The sequence below is a fragment of the Haliaeetus albicilla genome, chromosome 25, assembly GCF_947461875.1.
Source record: "Haliaeetus albicilla chromosome 25, bHalAlb1.1, whole genome shotgun sequence".
Taxonomy (NCBI): Eukaryota; Metazoa; Chordata; class Aves; order Accipitriformes; family Accipitridae; genus Haliaeetus; species Haliaeetus albicilla.
In genome coordinates, this window is record NC_091507.1 from 23,383,240 (window position 1) to 23,403,784 (window position 20,545).

General features: G+C 42.7%; 1 long non-coding RNA gene across 1 annotated transcript; it reads left to right on the top strand.

Moving 5' to 3' along the window:
• Positions 1-6,753: 6,753 nt before the first annotated feature.
• Positions 6,754-20,146, top strand: LOC138681917 (uncharacterized). Its single transcript, XR_011322139.1, has 3 exons — positions 6,754-8,000; positions 15,678-15,862; positions 17,781-20,146. It is a non-coding gene; the product is annotated as an uncharacterized lncRNA (long non-coding RNA).
• Positions 20,147-20,545: the final 399 nt, after the last annotated feature.

The following is a 20,545-nucleotide window of genomic DNA, read 5'->3' on the forward strand; positions in this document are numbered from 1 at the left end:
TTTTTCATATCAAATGGTTGAAAAAGTTCTCATTATTTTCCCAATGCAGGGAAACTCAGGTCTTACCTCTCACAGCCTTCTCATCTTCTCGGACTTCTTCCCTGAGGCTTCTTTAATGTTTGTGGCAGCCCATCTCTTGGTGACTCCTTGTTCAACAGAATACTATATTACCAACTCAAAGACGAGGAGGCTGCTTGCAGCCCCCCCCCCCCCCCGAGATATTCTAATATTATTTCTTATTTTATATATATTGGCTGAAGTAGATAATTTTAATAAAAAATGAACACCTATATAGCTTTGAGGATCTAGCCAATATTTATTATAAATAAATGTTTTATATTTGTATATTTGTTTATGTATATAATAATAAATAATATGAGAATATCTCTGTCCCCTGAGACAAGTGGGAAATTCTGGAGCATGGAAGACCCTTGGTGAAGGAGAGCATTTAAACAAACCAGACATACTGAAGTCCATGGAGCCTGACAGATTGCATCCACAAGTGTTGAGGGAGCTGGTTGATGTCACTGTAAGGCCACTCTTGATTATCTTTGCAAGGTCATGGTGCCTGAGAAATGTTTCTGAGGACTGGAAGAAAGCAAATGTCACTCCTATGTTCAAGAGGGGCAAGAAGGAGGATCTGTAGATCTACAAGTTGGTCAGCCTCATCTCAATCGCTGGGAAGGTGATGGAGCAGCTAATCTGGAAAACCATTTCCAGACATGTGAAGGACAAAAAGATGATCAGAATTGGTCAGCAAGGATTTACAAATGGGGAATCATGTTTAACCAACCTGATAGTCTTCTCCAATGAGGGGACTAGCTTCGTGGATGAGGGGAGAGTGGTGAATGTTGTTTAACTTGACTTTAGCAAGGCTTTTGACATTGTGTCCCACAACATCCTCATAGACAAGGTACAGATTAGATAAGTATGCAGGGAGGTGGATTGAAAACTGGCTGAATGACCAGACCCAGAAGACTGAATCAGTGGCACAAAGCCCAGTTTGAGGCAAATCACTTGGAGTGTACTGCAGAGGTCAATACTGAGATCAAGAATGTTCCACATCTTCATTAATGACCTGAACAGTGGGACAGAGTGCACCCACAGTGAGTTTGCAAGCAACATCAAACTGGCAAGAGTGGTGGGTACACCAGATGGTGTGCTGCCATTCAGAGGGACCTAGATAGGCTGGAGAACTGGGCAAAGAGGAACCTCATGAAGTTCAACAAAGGAAATGCCAAGTCCTGCACTGCAGAGGAATAACCCAGTACACCAGTACATGCTGGGGGCCACCCAGCTGGAAAACAGCTTTGCAGAAAAGTACGTGAGGGTCAACAAGCTGAATATGAGCCAGAAATGCGCCCTTGTGGTGAAGGCCAGCAGGACAGCATTAGGAAAAGCATTGCCAGCAGCTCGACGGAAATGATCCTTCCTCTCGGCACTGGTGAGGCCACATTTAAAGCGCTGCATCCAGTTCCGGGCTCCCTAGTACAAGAGACATGGACATACTGGAAAGTGTCCAGCGAATGGCCACAAAGATGATTAAGAGACTGGAGCATCTCTCCTATGAGGAAAAGCTGAGAGAGCTGGGACTGTTCAGCCTGGAGAAGAGAAGGCTGAGGGGGACTTCATCAATGTATATAAATACCCAAGAATAAGAGGGACCCAGGATCTTTTCAGCAGTGCCTAGTGACAGGACAAGAGGCAATGAGCACAAATTAAAACAAACAAACAAACAAAGAAATTCAGTCTAAATCCGTTTTATGGTGAGAGTGGTCAAACACAGGAATGGGTTGCCCATTCCTGGGCATGGAGACTGTGGAGTCTCCATCCTTGGAAATACTTAAAATCTTACCAGAGTCCTGGGCAACCAGCTCTATCTGACCCTGCTTGAGAAGTGGGGCTGGACTAGATGATCTCAAGACACCTCTTCCAGCCTCAACCATTCTGTGATTCTGTGATATTCCACAGGAGAGTTGCTGCCATGTTTAATTGCATTTGCTCCTCAGATATAAAAATGTCTGTGTGGAATTACCTAATTAGAGTAGCTGCACATAAGAATCATCATTCAAAACAAAAGCTCTTTTACTACTAATTACCTCAAGACCTACAGGAACGTCCTAGGCTGCAAAGGGTGAATTGACTCCCTCATAGCGACTGCTCCCCAGATTCCTCCTGTTCTAGTTCTGCAGCTCTCCAATACAATGCAGACAGCACTTGCCAATAAAATAAAGTTGTAGCTATTTGGTTAGCTACTTGAAATGATCTCAAGTAATACCTCTGGAGGCAGGTTATAAAAACTGGGCTAAGACTAGACTGAAAGCAGAGATGAATACAGCTATCACATAGGATTTCTGTTTTTCTTACTAGTATGTAGCGATGTTGGGAATTCTGTCATAAGGGTGACATGTTATGTCAATTCTATGGAGTATTTTCCTTTTATGGTTATGCTTTGTTGCTCATCTAGCTGCTTATATGAACATTACCCTGGCTGCTTGGCAATGCGCTGTAATTAATACTATACTAAGTACCACTGCCTTTAAACCAGGTTTTTTTTAAATGCAGTTATTTGTAGTAGCAATAGGGTTTCACATGCCAGATAAAAAATTGAAGTACTGGAATGAGGCTTTCTTAATACTATATTCGATGCTGTTTAGTGGAACAAATGTATTTTATTAAGATAAGAAAATTAGTCTTCAACAGCAAAACCCATTTGAGTATATCAGACACTTCATGTGAAGACAATTATTTCGGTGTTGCCACATAAACTCTTTCTTCTCTCAATAATGCTGAAGTAGACACTGTTTGTCCTTTGTTCTTTCTTAAGGCACATTTGTCTGTTATTTCATAGTCACTGCACGGGAACAGCAACCACTGCCATATAACTGAGAAACCTGAAGATGTACTTGTTTCTGGAAAGAATCAGATTTTCTGTGCAAGTGGGTCCACTGCTCCCCTCTGCTCTCTTTCTAATGCTAGCAAAGACAGTGCTAGGTAAGGGTAAGGGGGAAAGAACCTCAGCGCCAGCAGTTTGGAGCTCTGCAGGAAACACAAGTGCTGCGAGAAAAATCTTTGAGGCAAGGCGAAGAGAAAGGTAAGACCCGAAACTTGCATATGATTTGAAGCATGGTTTTGAATGCCATACTGGAGAATGGTTGTCTATCCTACTGATGCAGGGGTGTTCCTCTTAAATTTAGTGATGTCAACAGGCACTTGGGACGTTTTGGTAGCCAAATGTAGTAATTCAGTTGCTGCTTTGTTACTTGCTAGAAAACACACTGACAGTCTGATGGGAAAGGATAGCCCATGGCCTCTTCATCTGGCCAGTCTTATCCTCCAGGCTGCCCATCTTCTATTTCTTTTTCTGACCCTTTTTGTTCCCTGCTCCTTCTCAGGAGCCAGTCTCCAAACTGCCCATTTTCACCTCCCTTCCCCTTGCTCCGGTCTTCGGCCAGGTCCAAATCTCCCTTCGCAGGCTCGTTCTTCCCGCGCTGCCTCCCGGGGTCCTTCCCTCTGCTCCTCTTCCCCTGCCCGCAGCCCCCTTCCCACCCTCACCCTCGGGTTCTTTCCCTGGCCTGGCCACTCCAGCTCCTCTCCTTTTCTGCTTTGCCCAGGTGAAACTGAAGTCTTGCTCTCCCCTCTGCAGCTTCCACCTGGAACACGTGCAGGCAGGGTGCGATTTCCAGACAATTAGCGATAGATTTCTAAAGATCAGGTGAAATCACTGTTTTTCAAAGGCTTACAACTGGACCATATTGGGTGGAAAAAAGCAGAAGGCTTTTTACATACAAGCCGCTTATCCTCCCTTAGATTTCAAGTGCCTTCTGTGAACCTCTAGATTTAAGAACAGGTTTTAAAAGTTTGAAAAAAATGTGCAAAACGCTATCCTTTCCCCACACTTACTCTTGCGGGTGGCTGGACCTTGCCATGTCAAATTTTCCACAAAAATTCAGCATCCAGTGTCCGCCTCAATCTGAAGTCTTTCCTACATGTAGTTAGAGGTTGACAAGTCCTATAATGGGAAGTCTTGTTAAGACTATTATCACAGAAAGTGCCAGGCTAGCTTCCTAGCAGGAGCTGCTATGAATCCCACCTAGTATATAAATGGAAAAAAAAAAATATTGATTTAAAACACCAACTACTGGACATTCTAGTAAAATATGTTACACTGACACTGTGTTTTGGTGTCACCTGACCCAAAACTTAATTAAGACAGCTCAAAAAGCACACTGACTTCAATTAGCTTTGTATCAAGTTCTGACTGAACAAACAACTGCTCTTAAGAGATAAGAGAGATGATAAACATGGCCAGCTTTTGTTTTTTTTCTTTTTTTTTTAACATGAATTTGGAGGAGGGAGGGAGAAATGGGCTGAGAAATGTTTCATTTCTTCTTGTCAGGGTGAAAGAAAGGAAAAATACACCCAAGATGTCTCTTTAAAAGATCCATTTAAATGGGACCACTGTCAAAGGAGGTAATTATTTTTTTATCATAAAAGCTTGACAGCCTCCTTTTAGGGCTGAAATGCAGAAACAAAATGAAATCTTTTGTGTGATGGGTTGAGTTAATGCACAGCAGCTTTCTGAGTGGGAAAACCAGAGAAGTGATTAGGTTATTTTTATTACTTTAGCTAGAGAGACTGGATACTGCTGCTACGTCTAGTCACTGGGGTATAATTAATAGACCATTTGCTAATAGAATATAGAGCTTTAAAGGCAGATGCCGTTTGGGATTTCGGCTTTCTCGCTGCATCCCGGAGGGCTGTAAAGAGCGCGGAGCTGCGTGGCATGGTCCGAGTCGCCGTCCCAGACCCCGCGCGGTTAATCTGGGTCGCTCGGGAAGACCTTTGCTGTGCGAGGTCTAGACAGGCGATGGGGCTGCCTGGCTGCCGTGGCTGGGCTGCGAGCCGTTTGGCAGCCCGCGCCAGGGCGTGTGTGCTCGGCCGCCAGCTGTGCCAGCTGCCAAAAAAAGTCCCAAACTCGGCTTGGCAGCCCGGAGAGGTGGGGCTGTTTTGCAAGAGGAAAGGAGGAGCCGTTTTTACCATCCCGGTCGGATGGCGAGGGCTGGCTGGAGAAGCGAAGAGGTACCGGCAGCCTTCATGTGAGCTCTGACCTGCTGGTACGTGGTCAAATCTCGGAATGCCGCAGGTGGTTTCTCTTCACATCACCCCATCGGAGGCGCCCCTTCTTCCTCGTCCAGCTGCAGCCTGTTAAGGCTAACCCAAGGTTAGCTGACAGAAGAGTAACTTTCCAGCACCTCTGGGTGTTGCAGGTCTTTACAAAAAAAGGGGGTGAGGGAGGAGTCTGGTCTCACTCCAGTTGCTTTGCATATATGTGCTGGTCCAAGGGAAAAAAGAAGCAAAGTCAACCAGGAGCTTGAAAATAGAGTGTGTGAGCGACACCCCAACCTAGCCCTAGTCCTAATGTGCTCTAACACACATTATCCTGGCTTTAGGATACGTCTCAGCCCTGGAGAGTCATATTCAGGTTACCGTGAACTTCAAGCTGTCCCAGTTTGGGCTGGAGATGGGGTCGGTCTCCCAGTAGGGTCAGAGTACAAGGACCAGAACCATGTCTCACTGGTACTGCCGCCTATTTCTTATTTTGCATGTAGATAGGAACATGGGCCTAAGTGTTTATTTACACGTTCCTGATTAAAATGTTGTTTACCACTGGAGGAAAGAGCATTTAAGATAATGTGTGTGGGAGATATTAAGAAAATAAGTGTAATGAAAGCTCTGAAGACTTGTGTTTCCCAGAAAGGATGCTAAGAGGGAGAAAGAGTAATTTGTTGTGCATGCAGTGCAATCTTTGAAGACACCCAGTCTAGTTCTCTGCCGCTCTGACACATTCTGCAGGATCTCAGAAATACGAGATTCAATACTCTCCAGACCTTTTTTCCGTTTATTCCGATCTGTTTGCAGCACTCTAGATGTCCCTGTACTGCTTCTATACCTGTTTACGACTGTTCTCCCTGAATCCCCGAGCCTGCAGTTAGCCAAGGGAAGGACAGACACGTGCCTGCCTTCTCCCCTCCCTGGCTGCTTCTCTGCTGTCCATGTAGCTGTGGTCTGCAGCAAATGCAAGATAATGCAGCTTATTTTAACTCTTTATTACTGCAGGCTCAATTAAATCCAATTACCTCACCTTTGCTACCAGATTACACACACACAGGATTACTGCCGCTCAGCTGATGGTGGAGAATCTGATAACGGCTGAGCCCAGCCTAAATATTTCTTACTACTCTTAAGGATAATTTATACCTCTGTCTGCATCTCTTCTGAGTTTGTTCCCCTAGAGCTTTATCTCAGAGAGAAGGTGGTATGCTTCTAAGTGCCAGCTCCTGTTAGTAAAGGAATTTACATTAGGCTAAACCGGTGACAGTGGAGAGAAAGGACCAGGCTCAGCAACAAATGGAAAGTCTTAGCCTCAGGCTTACACAATACTCCAAGCACTGGAAGATTAGGAAATTCCCTTACAGGAATCCCAGGCCCTGCACAGTTAGCCAGAATTTATCAGAGACGTTTCTAGGGATGAAGTCATGCAATATTTTTCTGTTACTATTTGGTGCGTTTCAACAGGAGAGAAATTAAAGCTCAAATCTCCCCAGTACATTTACAGTTAAGTTTTGGAGAAGTTTACTGCTAGGCAGGTACACAGGATGAAAAACGTAACCAGAAGAGATGGAAGAATTCAAGGAATGCATGAAAAAGGATCAGTCCAGCAGAAAGTGTCAGTGGGGGGAGAACGGCAACATAGGCAACCTCTGAGGAGACAAGAAACTTTCTATGAAAATTAGGCCACAAATAGAAGGACCATTTTAATATGGCATATATTCTGAGGCCCTGATGAGTAAGATATTTATAGAAAAAAATTGCACACATGTGATGCTCTGCCATCTGAGGCTTAGTGACTCCCAGAAATCTGCTTCTTAGGCAATCCATCATCCACATGATAGAAGCACATGATAATGGTTACAAAATAAGGTGCATGCTTTTTTTTTACTTTTTTTTTTTTTATAAAACACAGCAGCATGCACAGTCTGGAGGGCAAGGTGAGCACAGATTAGCTTTGCATATAATATTAGTAGCTGGCTTTTCAGGTAAGGTAGTAATGGCTTGTAATGATGTAACTAAAAAAGGAGATCTTCATTTATTTCCCTCAAGCAGATTTTATGGGTTTTGAAGAGCTAATTTTGTACCAGAATGATCTTGAGTGCCATACTGCTAGCACTCCAGAAAAGTATTCCAGCACCTGCTCTCACACAGAATTAGCTCTACTTATATTCCTAAAAAGAAGATGAAATGAATTATACTATCTGCTATTAATAATTTCACATGTATCTCCCAAGAGCCATGATATTTTAAATATTCAGTAGTTTCTATTCATACAGTAATAGGAAGAGGTAATACACTACATTATGGATAACTTCAATTTCAAAATAAGTGGAGGACCAAATGTTTGATCTATATATAACAAAAAATGCTTTTAAATTGTACACCTCTACAGTTTTGGTTATTGTTCAATGATAAAAACTAAAAACTAGACAAGAACAAACTATATCCATGTCAATTTGTTTGTAAAGCACCCTTTTTGAACACTCTGATGGATTGTGAGTCAAGTGGCCTGCTCTTTATGTTCGGTGCATACAACAGGGACTTCAATAAGGTCAAAACCAGTAAGGTAAACCTTGAAAGCATTTGCTATTTATAAATCACTGAACTTCGAACAAGTACACATCGTACACTGGAATCTGACCTTAGCAGAAATAAAATCTAAAGGGGATTGAAACTCACACAGTCATTATACCACTTCTCACACAATATCATATTTAAAGCACGTTCTCCTAGGAGCTTCTCCAGTGAATACGGTTCATAGGTCAAAACGTTCAGCTGCGTTTATCATAGCCTTAAATATACAACTTCCCTAAGTGTGAGTGGCTTTACAGAAAAACAGATAACAAAGAAAGAAATCGGGATATCACATTTATATATTTTTCAAGGTAAGCTCAAAACCAGCCTGAGAGGTATAATTCTGGGGTCCAGTTCGGTCCAGTTCCCTCCTGCCAAGTGGCAACACTGAGACAGACAATCATCTAGATGATTTTACAGTTTATTTTTACTGTTCATATTTACTTGTAAAGATTCTTTAACGTAGAATTTTCCAGCTGAACTCTGGGAAGTGCCAGACCTTCTGTACCTGCTTTCTGTGGTTTTACATCAGATATGCACTGAATCTGAGCGACTTCATTAACTGCAGATATGATATAGAAGTCACAAGGCGCACAGGTGATTTCAGCTACGTAGAACTGCAAAAGTCAGGGCAAAGACATTGAAAAGCCTGTACTATATGCAAACCTTCAAATTCCTAAACCAGCCCTGGATAAGGAGGTACAAGAAGACACCCCTAAAACTGTCTGTGCAGTGGTAACAAAACAGCTGGGAGGGAAGGGGAGCTGATATTATCTTCAGCTGACCTAGATGGAGTTGGAAGAGGACATATGTCTACAGCTTCAGCCAGGGGTTATAAATATGGGATTAAGTTCCCATTCCTTTATGCTACACTTCCATCTAGGAAAGCTGAGTTACCTCAGTATTTCCACAGTTGTGAACTACTGATCTTTGCCATAATCGCTAAATAGCCACATTTTCGTTCCAGAGTTGTCTGTCTACCATTTATAGGTCACCCATTAAAGTGACCCCTTTAGTGAGCTTTTCAGATAGCAATTATATTTGGGGATCAAATCTTTTTGGTGGCAAGATATCATTCCTATGATTGGCACTCAGTAAATGAAAGATATGTTTCAGATTTTGGAGTCAGATGAAAGACTCTATGATCCTCTTAACAATATATCCAAAATGTGGATAATACATTTAGATAAAGAGAAATGCTACAGCCGTGAGAAAGATCTATTAAGCTGTCTGAAAGGAGAAGAAATTACGGAAATGAAAGAAAAGGAACAGAAAGTATATTCTTCACGGGACTGTCTTCAAATCATTTGCAATGTCCTCAGCTCTCTTCATGCACAGTATGAAGCCCAGCTGTTGATCAGCCACACAAGCAGTGTGGATGTGACTCTTACACCACGTTTTAACCATGCCAAAGTGACTGTCAGCAGACATGCTCCCATATGTAGGCCTGTAGAAAGGAAAGGACAAAATAAAAATAACACTCTCATCTGAAGAGGAGGATTTTCCGCTCATGTTGGAGATGGAAAACTGGTCACATCAGACACCATAGTGAATAATCAGACCTTGTGCGTTCATCTAGGGGCGACTCCTTCACCCGGTGGCTGGAGTGTTCTCCTGATTAAGGAGTAGCTGCTGAGTGACAGAAATCGTGGGTTAAGATGCCAGAGTGAAGGGGTCATTTTACAAACTTGGCCTGTTAAATTGTGAGATCTCCCTGTAGCATATTCAAAAATCTTCATAGTCGTAATCTGTTCAGTCTTGCTGGTCAAGTTTATGTCTCCTATCTACAGGTATTAGCTAGAAAGACAAGTGCTTTGTTGGAGAGTTCAGTCAGGAACAAACCTGTCGGGGTTTGCTGCTCTACTGTTACGGCGCAGGAGGCAGGCTTCTGGAGACTAAAAACAGCAGAAGAAACACTGGCTTCTAAAGTATCAAAATGTACCTTTGCTTCACAGCTGGCCATTCTGTCAAATGCTGGCAGAGAAACTGCAGATGTTTGTTTTTCTCAGCCTAGAAGGACAGAGCAACCTTCTGGTACTAGGCTGTTTGTGTTAAGTTTGATAAACACCTGGGGCTAAAGAGAATGACTGTCCATGCTGAAATCTGGAACCAAAAGTCAGACAGGCATTTTATTAATGATATCCCAGGATAGAAGAGTCCTCAGATAATCTTTTTTTACATTACATTATACTGTGAGCAATTGTGCTGGGATTCAGGGAAAGATGAAGTGATGACTTTAACAGATAGAGAGTGGATTGTGATTTGGAGGTAAAATAAGTCCTCTTTCCATTAATAATTTACAGGGATAAAATTTACACAGACTTCACTAGGAATTTACCCCATGTAGCACCATTTAAAGCACTCTGAGGCTTGAGCCCTGGACATTTGGAAGCAATGAGTTCATAGGGAAAAATTCAGCTGTTCACTTTGCTTTCCTGAATTTTCCTTTATTTCTGTGATTAAAGGAGTACCTGCCACCTCTGTCCCTCTTTAAGGTTTCAGTTTTCCAAGATGATGATGTCTTTCAGACTGTGTGTAGGGGTTACCTACCACCTGAAACACACAGATATTATTTTTATGCTGGCAGGAGCAGCCTGTGATCTTCAATATCTCTAGCTGTGAAATGACCTATAGTAACCCGCTGACATGTGAATATATTTACTTCTCAGTCAGCTTTGAGTGTCAAATGCTAAATGCAGCATATAAAGACATTAGGTGAATCTGTAACATTTTCTGGAAGAACCTGGATCCATAGCCTTTTAGTAGCCTTTTGTGGATTTCACAAGCACAACAGTAAAAGACCCAATTCATTTAAGATCTATGAAGTTAAATTACCTGGCATAAATAAGCCCAAAGTGGCAAAGTTGACAAGAGTCTATAAATGCCCAAACGGGGGTATATCCTGGAACAAGCAGTTCCTGTGATCAAACCAGATCTGGCTGCAGCGACCCAGGATAGATAAATTCAGGTTGTCCAGCACCAGGCTCTGAACAAGCCCTAATTCAGAGCTGACCCAAACTGCATCACGCTAGACCCTGTGCTGGGATGGAGCTGAATAGGGAATTCATTCAACTGTCATCCTGATACGGTTGGTAGTGTCTTATGCTAGTATTACCCATGGCTTTTTGCTCATTTTAGGAATCTGCAGAAGTTGGTGGTTCTGACATGTGCACTGCATGCACTCTTAATTCAAGGAAATTTGTTCTTTTCGCTCATGTGAAGTTCATGATGAGCACAGACTTGTTTCTGCCCATTCTATGGCATGAAGTAGGCACAAGTTTCCTAAGTGTTTCAGAGCTCTGGCTTCAAGGAAAAAAACCTGACCTGATGTTTATAGGAGCAGCTTTCAGCCCAGCAGTGACCATTAAACAGGTAGGCACAGGGAAGAGGATCTGGCTGAGTCTGTGCTGCAAAAGAAAGGAGGTTCAGTAACCAATCCTCAGCCCAAGGCAAAGTGTCACACACTGGATTATGTCCATCCAATCCAGGGCTAGCACTGCCAGATGTTATTTGCCCTAGTGAGGGCAAATGGGAATCGTCTGAAACAACAGCCAAGCAGTGGGAATGATCAGGTCTCCAAGAGCTGAACTCATTTGCTTGTCCTCTTGCTGGGCGGCACGGACTGTGTTTGTGGCTCCCGAGAGATGCGCTGCCTTAGAAGGGGCGAGAGGAAGAACAGCTCTGTCCCTAGCTGCCTGCAAACCAACCTTCAGAAAAGAGTACCAAAAATGTAAGTGTTGCTTTTGGAGGTGCCAGCCTTCCAGGAACTCCCAGAGTAGTATTTCTTCACACTGCTCTTTTCCAGGGAAGACTTTATCCCACATGATCTGCCCAAAGGGAAATAAATATGTAACTACCTACTTGCCTTATCACACCAGGAGCTCAGAAGCACTCCTGGTACTTGCATATGCCTCTCACCTCTCCCTTTGCAGCAGCAGAGCCTTACCTTCAAACCGAAAATGTCTGTGTGGGGATACTGAACACCATCTTTGGCCTCTTCCTTTGGACCCCCCCAGTTTGGAATTGTGCTCTGTGCTGCAGAGAAGACCAATTTGCTAGCACTCTTGGGTGTTTTTCTACTTTTGGACTGCAACAGAAAGTATTTTGTTTGGGAATTTTTTCCTCCACCACGACAGAACTGTGATGTTGTTCTTTTGTTGTTGATATTCTGTATCAGTTGAAGGAATTAAGCAAATGTTTTATTTGTCAATCTGGCAAATGGAAAGAAAGAGAAAAGAACAACTCCAACATCACAGGATGCTAAGAAAATGACTTCTATTTTTAGCCTGGTACATTTTCAGACATGTAAACACCTCTGTTAATCGCAGACCCTGCAGCAGTGCTCTAGGGATTATTGAATTGCTTGGAAAGCTGGCAGCCCTATATGGCATACCAGTGAAGGACTTGACAAGGCTAATTGTGTTCCAAGTTGTTTTCAGCACCAGTGGGAAATGAGGTCTGTGTGCTGGATGTACTGTACAAACTAAGTAGCAATGACGGAGGAAAGGGAGGTGGGAAGAGCAGGGTGCTGAATAAAGGTAACAGGATCTATAAGCATATGACATTTCACTAATATATTTGGCCTCTGGAATTTGAGAAGCAGTTGTGTGCTTAAAGGGAGTGAGAGGTACTATTGAGAGTGCCTGTGTTTCCCTTGGAACTTTTAAATGGCTGTTATGTCTTGAGTGCATCTTTCTACCTCTCTTCCCTGTAACAGTAAGAATGTGAACTTCATTACTAATGAAGTGTCCCCTCTAGACACAGTTTTCTTCAAATCCAGGGAAGTTATTTTTTCCCTCTATACACTTAGGAAGCCTAAAATTTATGTCGACAAAGTTTCAAGCCCTAGTAACAACATTTCAGGATTGTCCTCTCTTGGAAATTCCCAGTAGTAGCAAATGATTTGCAAACACCTTTTTGCTTGTCTTCCTGTCTTCAGATATGGGTTTCCACCTAATCTATTGCTTGAGTGACTTATCTGCTGTCCTATGAAGTGTTCCTTAAAGAGTACTTAATTCAAAACCTGTGTAAGCAGGTGAAAATTGTATGGTGTTTGCACCTGTTTATCTCACATTTAAAATTGGTTCTGTTCATCAAATTCAATATATTTAACCAAACTACTTTCACAGCATTTGGAATGCATTCATCAACCATTTATGTGACTCTTTTTGGGTTCTGGTGGGAGGAGGCAGGTAACCTTTTATGGCTTAGAGCTCCAGGAAAACTAGCTTGCTTTCTGTGCTGCAGAACAAACATGCCATAAAAACACCTCACTGAAACAGATTTAACATTTCCTCTTTTTATGGGCACAGCAGTAGATTTGTGCTAGGTCTGGCTTTGGTGCCTCCTTGTTTTTCTCTGTCATATGCTGTTAAGCATAGAAACTCCTGCAGAAAAAGTGAGCTGTTTCTTCTTTCATAGGGCATATCTTCCAGTCTCACAGTGGCAATGCAATCTAAGATTGTGATCGTACTCAAGTGTGCTAGCCCTTAAAAGTTGGTGTTACGAGCCCTCTGACTGAGGGTGTAATAACAGGAAATTTTGGGGAATGCAATCTTAAAGCGAAATTGTTGGCATCGTGGGGCTCAGGAATAATCTGTCTACCAGAATAATAAAGGGGAAGCCAGATAAAAGGATGAAAGGATGTGAGAGGAGGTATGGAGGAATGGAGGCTTGGGGAAAATAGCCAGGAAATGAGAGAAGGTCTGGAAGAATATCAGGGGTGTGATGGAAAGAGATTGGGAGGAGAAGTGTTTCCAGAAGGGAGAAGCCTGGCAGAGAAGTACGAAGTGGTATTAAAGGGAGTGATGCATGGTCTGGCTTGGGGGCAGGAGCAGACTGAGGCTTGCAATGCGAGCACTCTCCTTCTAGGGCTCTGGGCCAGAAAACAAAAGGATTTTTATGTTTGGGAGCAAGCTAACAGGCAGACTATAAGCCCATTTCCTAAAGGTATTATGCAGCTTTTTGTTGGTACACTTAGGACAAACTGGTGAGGATGCTATCAAAACCCATCAAATTTGTTTAGTTAGATCTGGAGTGGGCAGGTCCTGAATGATACATGTATCCCACTAAAAAAAAAAGAGAGTAGAGTGTGTTCTCTAGCCCACCAAGTGAGTGGCAGTGAAATGATAGGGTTAATATCTTTCTTCTCTCAACCAAATAAGCTGGTCTTATCCATTTTCTCTACTGCAAGCAGGCCTTTGTCTATGTTCTCCCCTGGATCATGCTTGAATATTGGCTGGGAGGAGCTAACCATGCCAGGGAGCCTACCAGCAGTGTGGCTGGTCCATGGCTCTGTTCAGTTTCCCAGCAAAGTCATAACCCGTGAAAGTGCACTGGGATTCAGAAACAGACGGCAGAAGGATGTCTCGCTGCAGAGAAATTCTTGAGTCATTCTTTAGCTCTGAAAATGAAGGTCAAGTCTTCAAGGGATGTTTCCAGTCAGTGCAGGTTTTCCTTCTTTCCACTATGCCTGGCATGAATGAGATGATAAGCATCTAAAACCTGCACAAGGGTGAGCATAGAGCTGGTCTCTCCCAGTTTCCCCTATCAGAGTGATGATGACCAGTTGACAGGGGTGCCAAGTCACCAACAGAGCATTGGGATGGTGCCAGCACTGTTATAATTTGTAAAATAAGTTTGAAATACATCAAAAAACATTGATATAGGGATAATGGGTTCAGTACATGGACCGTTCCCTTCTGTGGGGACCCTAAATATTTAGAGATGAGTTAATTGATGATGGAGAGGGATTAGAGAGATTGGTCCCAAAAATGCTAAAGTAAGCATTCATGATTATTTTGCTATACTATCAAGAAAATTCATTCAGGTAATCTGCATTGGTGTGTGTCATAGTGTAACCTGCAGCATGGTTTCCTGATGATCTAATCTGGTGTCATAGTTGGAGAGTGTATCTATCCCATATGCCCTGTCCTTTACGTGGTCTTGAGATAAAAGGGCAAGGAAAGTAAATTGTTCATCTCTTTGCAAAATAGAGCTAGGATGTAGCCAAAGTACCTGTGCAGATCCATAAATTGAAGAGTACTCAAATCTTCCCATCACATCCTACGCAGTTGTAGTGTATTTATTTTTTGTTATCATGAAGCTGAACTTTTTAAGAAAGTAATAATTAATAAGTTCATGAGAATCTATTCTGAGAGAAGCTGTAACTATCAAGACCAAGAGCTGCTATGATTACTCCACTGACATCAGCACAAAAATGGCAATATATTCTGCCAACAAACAATGTGCTGTTCCATTGCTGTAGGACTATCAGCCCCAAATTGCCATCTGTGTCTCCTGCAGTGTTCAGTGTCCCATGTGGCTAATTAGCTGGCATATGCCATCATGTGAAAGAAGGAATTGTTCTGTCTTGTTGGAGGGGTTTTTGTTCAGAATTTAAGATATCTACACTTGTTCATCTAAAAGGTAAAGTGTTTATTATCGGGAACCATAAATGTTTTGAGTGCTACACAGAACAAACAGGACACAGTCTTGACTGTAAAGAACTTATCTAATTTAGAGAGAAAGCTTAGAGGGGCAGGTAGATGACTAGTCGTACATTTTCAAGATTGCTTCAGATGGAAAATTGGGTTTTCAAGAAGAAATATTCACAAGAAATTCTTGCTTTGAACTCACTTGGTTTTAGGTAGGAACTGGCCACAAGTTTCAGTTCAGATATTCTGCTGCAGAGTCTTCCAAACGTTGCAGTTAGGCTGTTTGGGATTTTCTTTCTTCTTTTTGTGTAATTCCCCTTTATGAACTGAACTGCAGTCCCACAGATGCAATCTCATCTCTTGCTAATAGGAGACCATGTGGTGTCTCACAGAAGATGTAGGCTAAACAATAAACCTTATTTACAGAGAAGAATGTATAGCAAATAGTCTGTAGCTCCCAGTGGAATAGAAATATTTTACCAAAAAGAGATTCACAACAAATTTTCACAAGGCAATTTAATTTCATTGGTTTTGTCTGTCTTTCCCTTGTAGAAGGGCACTGTCTCCATGCCAAACAGACATCAAGGAGCCAGAAGAGTGGGGGATTTGTAGTTGAAAAGATGAAGCGAGGAGGCTGGTTTCTGAAATACTTGGAGCTAACAATACTAAGAATCTGCGGCTGTTTTTTAGAGAATTATAACCTGGCAGACTCATTCAACTTCTGCTGACTCTAAAAGGTTATTGAGATAAATATATGGTTGCTTACTTTAGCTGTATAAGTTTGCATTGTATAATTTTTCAAAACTTGGGGAAAGAGAAATTTGGCCTGAGACAGCTGTTCTGAACTCAAGAAGCAATGAAATCCTATCTAGATATATTATCCAGTATTATTATTCATAATTAATACATATTCATTATTATTATGACTAAACTTACATCTAGCTATGGCTAAAACACTTCTGCTGCGAGTACTGTGGGACACAAACCACCTTTTTCCATCCAGAACCTAAGGGCAGTACTGAGCGATTCCTGTTTCATGCAGAGAGGCATGTTGAAAATAAAATTCCAAATGAAGCCCTAAAGGCAGCGGGGAAGGTGGGATGCAGCAGCAGGACTCCTTCTTTAGCAGGAATTTTCTTGTTGATTTATGGAGTTAAGAAGCTGGTCTGGCAGGGTTCTGTATCTTTCCAGCTGAAACCCATATATGAAATAATTTCCTACTGCTTGTGGTTTCAAAAGTAATTATTAGGCCATGCCCAGAGAAAATTCAGAGTAGATCTGAAAACTCTACAACAATTTAGCTGTGATCAGAGCCAGCTAGATCTCTGTGGAGACCCCCTTATCTAAGTCCCACTGATGTTCTCCTGGGCTTTCAGATGCTGTTTGCAACTTCAGAACTACAATAAATCTGTAATAATTAACCTCAGCAGCCTCTCTCAGGGGCTTTTATCCCAAGTAGTTTGCCAGCTTTCTTAAACATGCTTTACTGTATGTTCACACTTCAGCTTTTTGGGTATTTCTGTTTCTTTGCCCATATGAACCACTCCTTAAAATGGCCTGTTTCCCTGGCACCGGGAATGAAACTGGAACAGCTTGTCCTGGCAACTGTTGCTAGTCTACAGTAATTGGATGTATTAAAAATAAAAACAACAACAAAACAATTGTTTTTCCTCATTCCTTCCCAGTAGAAATCAATTAGTCACAGCCTTTATTTAGCACATGTGACATTTACCTAAGCAAAGGCAACTGGTGAGCCGGTTATGTGCAACCGTCCTGGGGAGCACAGATCTTACTCATGCTCCAGGCTTTGCTCTGTTGTCCTGCTTGTCACCAAGGGTTAGTCATCCTTCAGGGCAGTGCAGGATGTTTCTGGTAACAGGACAAACTGCTACGAGATCCTTAGTGCCATGAATTTGAAATGAATTGGAAGGGGGAACCGGCTTCTTTACTTGCTGTTGGGAGACCCTCCAGCAGCACGCCACGCAGAGAGCTTTCCCTGCTGGGCTCCATGCCAGGGCCACATCCTCAGCACAAACCATCACCTTCGGTGCTTGCTGGCTGCTCTCCATCAGACCTCCCTGTGCTCCTGCTCACGCGAGGGCTCGTGCGATAAATCACACGCTTGTTCCCTCACCAGACCGTACCTGCCCCGCTCCCTCCCCATCCCCATCCTGGCTGTACTCATCTCCAGGCTCTGGGGTGAAGTGGGGCATCATTTTATTTTCTTGACAGACACCTGGCTCTTGACCTGTAGGTGCAGTTGTCTTGGGAATGCTGCTCAAGTCAGGTCAAAATTCAGCGGGGGAGGGGGAAAGGATAATCAGGAAAGTCTTGGTTTAGTTTGTGTGGTTTCATTTCGGTTGAGGCAAACCTCGTGGAAGTGGAGGCCCTAGGGACTTGCTGCAGATCTGGATTAATATCCCTTCTCGGACGGAGGTCGTCTGGAGCTACACCACCCCTGTGTGACAGAAACGCCTTAGCCACCTGGCACGAGGCAGATGACCTCTTGATATAATCTCTGAAAAAAACATGCGGTTTTGACTCTCTAACCTGCTTGTACTGGTATGCATTTGGGCATTAGTATGGCTGGGGTCTAGGTACCTGTCGTCCCACATGGTACGTGCCCTAATAACTGTTGATTTTCCTTTCCTGCAGCCTCCTGCCAGTGTTGTGACTCCAACTCATCATTTTCTTTGCATTTACTACCAGCATCTAAGAGAGAATTGAGTCAAATGAAATGTTTAATGCAACATGTGAAGAATTTTCTCAAGGTTTCCCTTTGCTTCAGCAAGAAATATCAGGAATACATTTTGGTTTGTGCCAAGTTGAATTGTTCTTTTGATTTTATCCCCATTACTGTCACATCAGACATTATCACTGTCTCAGTTCTGACCAGCCTTGTGTGTTGCCTGTGTTTTGTGTGTTGCCTGTGTTTTGAGGGGTGGTTTCTCTCTGTCAACCGTCTTACTCAGAAAAAGGCTCTTTATTTTCTCTGACAGTATCTTGAATGAAAAATAATGCTCTCACCTCTCATCTAGGCATCACCCTGCTTCTGCAAAGCAAGCTATTTTGGTGCGTACATTCACATGAGGAGGTTCTTTAACTCTATCAGCTGATGATTAATCATTGCTTAGATTCAGAATATATAAAAATTTTATTTTTAAAAGACACAGTGCTGTACATAAAAGCCTCCAAGGGTGACTTTGAAGATAATTATTTGGCAAGAAATGTGGGGTCTGCTGACATGGTTGGTTAAAGAACATATTGTGCTAATTTGCAGTTATACTAACAGAGATAAGAAGCCTGAACTACAGAATTGAGTACAATCAGGGGCATGTAAATGGGACCTATGTTATGTCTGCCGGATCTCCTGAGGTTCTGGCTCTAGTTTAGAGCATTTCTTTATGTAAAACCCCACTGTCAGAAAGAGAGATGTGTTGGATGTTCCAGAGGAATGTGAAAGCTGGAAGACTCTTCAGAAAATGAGATTTCCCTTTAACGCTTGATATGCTATTCATCTATTGTTACCCGCTTTTCCTCTCCTGGCTAATTACCAGAAGAAGGTATGAATTTTATTCCCCATTTTAATACATCTATCAGTGTTAAAGACTTTATTGGATGAATTGATAGGTTCTGAACTTCCCAAAGACTCCGCAGGTGAGTGTGTAGGGCAGCAAATAACTGTAAGGACATTGGTCTTCTAGTTTGGCCTTCCTGAGAGTACCTCAAGATGAACTTTGGTTATTCATGTAGGAGTGATTTAAAATACCTGCTCCATTTTTCTGCCAGACATTATTACTCCAGCAGCAGAGGCAGCAGAAAGGGTGATATACCCTTCTCTCAGTTACAGAGGTCATAGCCTGGTGCATTCACTGAAACTGCAGTAAGTCTTGGCTTTTGGGCAGTAACTCCTGGCTGTGTGGGCAGGCAGCTGAGAGTAATAACCTCTTAAATTATTCTAGTGTACATTGCAGGAACTCATTTAGAGTCACTCTGCATAATCTTGGGCCCGTATTTTCTAGGGTGTATTTTCTTTCATGCAGCTTTGTGTACAGGCTGTATGTTTGCACCCACATACATGTGGTCATTAGGCTTCTCATCGGTGCACGAAACTGTCAAAATGTACACATGAAATTGTCTTGTGTGCAGCGTGGGTGGGTAGCCATAGTGCTACTGATCACAGTAAGTGCCTTTAGAAATCCTATCAGTCTGCCTTTGTGAAGTGCCTGATAGCGACACCGTGCTTCAGCACCTGGCTGGGAACCCTGAGATAGCCAGGCTTTGGATGTATCGCATAAATCCCTTGAGGTTTCCCTGGGGTTCTCACAGAAAGCAAGATGCTTCTTTTTCCCTCCCAGGAGCTGGGAGCTGCTGCCTCTCGCTGATGTTTGTCAGGATGCCGTGTCCACAAGCCCCCAGCCCTGCTCTGCCCACCCCACTCAGGAGCTTACCTGTACGCCAGGTCTGGCATCTGCGCTGCTAATTCCGGCTCACCGGTTGAGCTGTACTGTTCAGAAATCAGTTCGATTACCAGGATCTTCGGAAAATATCTCATGGCATGAAAGCTTTGCGGATTAGGAGGCAATGGCTGTACAACTGTGGTGTTCGTGGGTTTCGGGGGTTTTTTTATTAGAGGGTTAATGACGTGCTATAATCCCACATAGTTACTATATTCTTAAGGGACCCCAATAAAAAGATTAATAAAGCTATTCTGGAATAATTACTTTGGTGTTCTTTACATAGAGAAAGCAACAGCAATGAGCGCAGTCTGAGGGGGCAAGCTAGAGCTATGGCAATCCACATCCCTCCTCACCAGCACCTCCTCTGCTGGTCTACTCCTTCGTCGAAAGCTTTTAAATAGGCTTTTGAAGTCGCATTGACCTCGGTTGACTTTGGACTCACAGAATTCTCTGAATGGGTATTACTTGCCCCCTTAATTCTTGGGATTTCCTTAGGAACTTCTGATTGGATTGAGGCCTACATCTTTTTCAAGTCTAAGTCAAACTACTATTTCTCTAGCCTTCATATGTTTTTGAAAAGTATTAATTAGTAAACAGCTGTACTTGACATTTCAATTGGGATGGAGGAGAAACTGGCTAGTGGTAGACAGATCTCTTCAGGAAATACTTGCTGGAAGCAGGACTTCAAGGTTTATCTTGGCATATCCAAACTGCCACTTGGAACAACTAACTTCATTCATGGCTTTAGATTTTGTTGTTGCTAAGAGTTTTGTGCTTACTAAAGTATAGTATGCATGCATGTATGCCAGGACAAAGATGCAATATCAATGGAGTTGCGTATGAGGTTTTGCAAATAGTTATCAGAATGAATAGTTAACAGGCATGTCAATTGTGACACATGAGCCTCCACTCATGTTCATACGGCTTGCAGCTGAAGTCACGTAGGAGCTATGGTTAATA